Genomic DNA, 6,260 nt, shown 5'->3' with positions numbered 1-6,260 from the left:
ATCATGTTCTTCGGTATTAATTTTAAACGAAATATACAGGTCGTTCAGAATTGATTTTATGACAATATGAAATATTCGTTATCTTCGTAGTAAACACTCATTTATGGACAACATGCGGGTGCGGTAGCCTCGCGATACAAGTGCATTTGATTATGCGAACTATATATTTCTAAGTCAATTAGAGTGTTCTAATACTTTATTAAAACGCGTGCGATTATAATAAGATAATTCGAGACTGGTCGATCGTAAAAGCAGCAATGAACTTAAACATAAGCAAGCACCGAACATGCAACACACACAATACACAATATCATTTACCACGTAAATAGCGTTTGCTCTGTCATCAAAATTACCCCATCCAATCACTTTAAAAAATTGGTTTAAATAAACAACTTTCAACCTTGGTATTTCACGAGAACGTATATTTATCCCATCATCAACCGTGCATTGTCGAAATAAACCACTGTGGAATAAACTTTCCTCTATTTCGGCAGTGCTGAAATATAGCTGTCACGCGCGGCGGAGAATGGTCATATTACTCGGAATCAACCATAAAGTAATCATTTTTAGTAAAATCGAATCAGATTCAACAAAACAAACAATTTGATACCAAGATGTAATATATTTTTAACACACAATGCAACTCAAAAATCAAAAAAACTTTATTTACAAATATTAAGTGCGCGTACTCGTGACGTCATTATTAAAACGTCATACGACACAATGCATGTTCCTTCACGCTAAAGCTGCAGTTGTTTATAGTGTTTTTTTTTTCATTATTTCTTAAAAATCGGGGACGTAGAGGTATGATAAACAAAAAAACAAGTTAGTTACTGATCTTTTTGTAATGTATTAGGATCGGCATGATTAAAATAATGAAACAATGTTTGCTTAAAATAACTTTTGGATTTTCCGTGTAGTTCGATTTTCCTATTCTATTTTTAAAGAAATAATTTACGAATACAGTAAGAAAATTGATGGGATAAATCGAATACTAGGTCGGTGCCGAATAAAGCAAAGTTTACTTTTCTCGGCACGAAAATCTGAACCACTCGCCAAGGCTCGTGGTTCAGATGTTCTAAGCCTCGCAAAATAAACTTTGCTTTATTCGGCACCGACCTAGTATTCTCTATTTACCCGTATTCGAGAATGAATGAACATCGCATGGCATCCATCTTATAGCATGAGTTCTAGAAGAAATTGGGTCATAGCAATTACCCTAATGACACTGTTCTATCAGGAATGAATACTTATGTAGCATCCGTTGAAATGAGATTAACTTTGGAATGATGTTTAGAAGAAGCACATGTAAACACGTTTAACTTGTGTAATTTTGTGACTTTTAATTTCAGATTGAGATGGTCATTTAATGATTGTTAAATGAATCGTGAATCAATGCGAAAACAATTACTAGGAAATATAAAAAAAATCTGATTGATTTGATTATAATTCAAATTTGTACAAAACTCGGTGTTTAATAATCGAGAAATTATTGAAAAGGTAAGTTTGGAGTTAGAAGTACTTAAAAAATTGCATGGTTTACCGATGTGGGTTATTGCTTATACCTTCAGAAGAAAGTTTATTTTCGTTCGTTTTGTACCAACAAGAAGTTTTAAAGTCCGCACATTGTAGTCGCTTTTAACCCATAGTTCTTTGTATCGCGTTACAATAGTTTTTTATGCAATGTTTAGTTTACATTTAAGGTATCTGATTGGAATAACATTTAAATGAACAGACGAAATTTATGAACTTAATTTTTAAGTATTTTTCCGTATAACGATATGGTTTCTTTAATGTTTTATAAAGTCGAAGTTTATAGAAGAAAAGGATTTTTTATTAGTACTTTCTGCAAATATAGGAACACATAACGCAATACATGGAATAGTCAGTATTACTATGGACTTGTCATTCGCGTGTCAAAGCATTTAGTATATTTCCTGAGAACGCCTGCTAAACTGATATTGTCTTCTGGTATATTTGACTCCCCGCGTATTCACGCCGTAATTATTTCAACGTTGATCGTGACAAGAAATATTGCGTTCTTACTGTTAGTGAACATTCACTCAATTTATAAGACTTTGATTAATTAAATTTTGAAAATGACGACACTTAACATTTGACTTAATATTTAAACAAAAACGCTGTATTTATTTTTTGCCGAAGCTTTCGACCTCACGGTCTTCATCAGCGGCCATTTTTTATTTTCAGATGTTTTATTATGAACGGAAATGACGTCGTGCATTTCCGGCCTTTACGTTGTTTACGCGCCCTTTTATTAACGTTTATTCTTGCACGTTGATGCCATATGGTCGGTATGTTCTTAGTTTTGACTTCCACAATTGCTCCATGGTTTTGCGGTACTTGGAGCATAATACAAGGATTCCGCTGGTGATAACGTTTTCGCGCACACTACCCAACATCGGCCGTATCATCCGTAGACACCTACACACGCTGCACACGTCTGATAGAATGAAGGAAGTGTTCTCTGAGCCCCCATTAGTAGCCTTCAGACGAGATTGCAACCTGCAAGACATCCTAGTGCACAAAAAAACACAATAGGATGTTCTTCCGAAAACCCAATATGAGCTGGCCCTGTGGGGCGCAGAGATGCGCCATTTGCCCGTACATGATGAAGGCGGAATATTTCACAGATCCCAGCGGCAGGAAGTACAGCGTCAGAAACAATGTTGATTGCAAATCATCCAATGTTGTGTACGCGTTCAACTGTCGTCGCTGTCGCAGGTTCATGTTATATGAGAATAATACATTACCCTTCATTTCTGCGCGTGTAATATTACTGTATATATATATGTGTGTAGTTTTATAAGTTGAATGTTTTGTAAGATTATTACAGACTCGTGTAAAGTGTGGAAGACTGTCAATGAAGCGTAATCAATTTTATAATTTGCGTTTGCTGATGTAAATTATTGGAAGGAAAATGCCATTTAAACGCATTCAATGCGTACGCTTGGAATTCCTTGCATATAAAAGTTACTACATAATAAGGTTACTAAGCAAACTCCATTTGATTGCTATGATTGCTGATACGGCATCTTCAATTGGGTCATAGCTAATTAGGTTGAATGCCTTCTAAAAATCAATCGTGTCCTTCACATATCTGAAGAGAACAGATACTAGAATCTCATTTTACACAACTATAGACAAATTTCCACACCATGTCAAATTGACTGCTGTGTGTTATCCGTGTTTAAGGAACAGTTCCGATTGGTTTATAGCACCATTTAAAGAAGAATACGCCAAGAACATTTGCTTGAAAATTTATCATTTACAAGTCTTGTATTTGCATCAAAAGTATGCGGAATAATAAAAGTAGTATTATGGCTGTTATTAGAAGTTGCATGTCAAGTAACAGTCTTCTCATAAACAAACACTTTGTTTTGACCACTTGTCGATACTAATACTGATACCCGCATTGAATTTTAAAAAGGCTTTTCGTCGGATGTTGATACTAATTTCGTTTTCAAAGATTGTCTGTCGTTTACATTTTCTGTATGCTGCAACTAGTTAATTCTTCGAAATAAATCGGATTTTTTTACAGTATATTTACAATACCGAGCTTTACTTTTACAATAGCTACTATCAAATGAACTTGGATTTTAAAAGGTTTCCAGTCGCAAACATGCCAGTAACGTTGATTGGAACCATTATCATTTTTTCGTTAGTATGTGTTATTATTATGTACCAATAATAACCACCTAATCAGTTGTCACAATTCATATCACGTGACGGTCCGAGTTTAACCGGACATTCTAATTCTACTACGAAATGATCCTTCACGAGCATACAAAACGGTGTACGCTATTTATTCAAGTTTCGAAACACTTAGTAGTATTGTTGTATCGCGATACAATCGTTTGATATTTGATAATCGTGTATCTTTCCATGGTATATATATGTTATTTATTATAATCATATAAGTATCATTTTGGTCAATTCACTTTAAAACAATACCCGCCCTTACAACAATATACCATCCAGGTGTAAAGATTTTTTTAGCGCCATATCAATGTGGAAAATGTAATGATTCTGGGTTTTATATTTTTTAAGTAGACGACACGTTCTCTGCACATCATTTTTCTGTTAAAATGCACAGGCAGCAGTATCATAAATTTGCCCCCCCCCCCCCCGGGACCCAATCAATTTATGATACTGCTGCCTGTGTTAAAATGTGCATAAACGAACACAGTGATGTTTAAGGAAAACGATACAACTAACGTTTGGCATTGAAATTGAATTGCCATGTTATTGAGCATGCAAACATTCATTCGAATACCCAATCAAAATACACCAATAAAACAACAATGGCCAATCTGAATGTAATATATGATAACTATACATATATTAAAGTGAATATGCGTATAAATCGTTCATGGGTACAGAATACAGAATGACTTGATGTTTGATTGTTTTTCAAATCATAATAGGGTAAAATGTCACTTAAAATGGTATGCACATTAAAAAAAAATCGTTTTGCGACAGCCTGTTGACGAATAAATAATTAAAATATCTTAACTATTCTTTAAATAATACATTATTACAATAAGAATGTTTATTATAACAATTCTCACGTTTTATAACGTTTATTTTTTTGTCTGAATTCAGATTATGTGATTTTATATATTTATTCAGGTTTATCTTCATAAAATGTATGAAGCTTTCTATTCAACCCAGCTGGAAACGTACAAAAGTACTTTTCAATAAAAAGTACGTTTTGTTGAACAAAAAATTGTAAGCATAAAAAGAATGCGTAGAAACGACACAAACAAGGGGAAATACACTATGAAAATGCAATTTTAATACGTGGCAAAACATCATTAGAATTCTACGTAAGTTGTCTACCAAAACATAACACATATAACAATAGAATAACTATAGTGCATAGTATATTATTTAGTATATAATATTTGTTTCTTTGAATTTCCTAAAGTAAATATAAACCAGCATGTTGACACATTCAATAACAATATACAGATTATAAACACACAAATAAAAATAATAAAACCGTTAGTTCATGCTCTATATATGTATGTTTTTTTACACAATTATTTTATTAGTGACAACGATGCTGTTTCTATCATTAATAATTTAAATGCAATTTTTTTTGTCCGAAATTGACAATTTTATATATATTGTGTCGTTTTTTTTCCCGTGTATCATCAACACGTTTGACCATTATATTTGTATATTTTTTATATCTCGTGTCTATGATAGAACAATCTGTATAAAAAAAATATGTTTGAATGTCATCAATGGCGATAAATGTATTCCATTACTTTTTATCATTCAGGATTGACAAAAATCATAAGCGTTCTCTTTTTTACTGTCCGCAATCAATGTCGTTTTGCCATAACGGCAAAATACATCAAGGGAAGGTAATAAAGCGGGTTCAATTTACATTCTTGTGGCTGCTGAGTAAATAAAAATGATCCAACAATCATGCTTACATTTATGTGTTTCGTGCACTCAATCTTTACATATTATATTGAAACCACGTATACATTTTATGTATTATACTATATATGCAAATACCACATACATCTGATGCATTATTCATTATTTATGCGTCCATTATATTACAATAATTTATATTATGCATAAAATACGATGAGTTTAGCCATTTATAAGGCATTTAAAGTACTGTTTTACTATTGTTTTGTCAAAACATTTCGATTGTGGCAGGCCTTGACCTAAGTACTCGTGTTAATAAATCAAAAATGAATAATTGACAGTATTGTACATCGAGTATAGAAACTGTTTTTATCCAGGTTTTGAAATGTTTCATATTTCCATTCACGCGTTGTAAATGTATTATCTGTTACCTTGTTTTACCTAACAACATATTAATACAGTTTAGCTAGAAGGATCGTAAAACCCGTGTAGGGCATAAGTGATAACTCCACACTGTTGGTCTTTGTTCGCTGTAATAACTGTTTTTTCGCGTGTTATATTCTCATAAGTACGATCTGTCGCTGGTTATATTCATAAACGCTCTTGGTGTAATGACATTTTGATGGCATTTGTCATCAGAAATCATTGTTTACAATGATGATTGGAAAGGATGTATTTACTGTAAAACTCTCTTAGAATGACACATGTTTTATATATATATATATATATATATATATATATATATATATATATATATATATATATATATATATATATATATATATTTGGCATGTCGGCATATAACAATTAGATGCATATACACACGCTTTTCAAAACATTTACGCAAACAT

This window comes from Dreissena polymorpha, chromosome 8 (assembly GCF_020536995.1).
Source record: "Dreissena polymorpha isolate Duluth1 chromosome 8, UMN_Dpol_1.0, whole genome shotgun sequence".
Classification (NCBI taxonomy): Eukaryota; Metazoa; Mollusca; class Bivalvia; order Myida; family Dreissenidae; genus Dreissena; species Dreissena polymorpha.
This window is presented reverse-complemented; position numbering follows the sequence as displayed.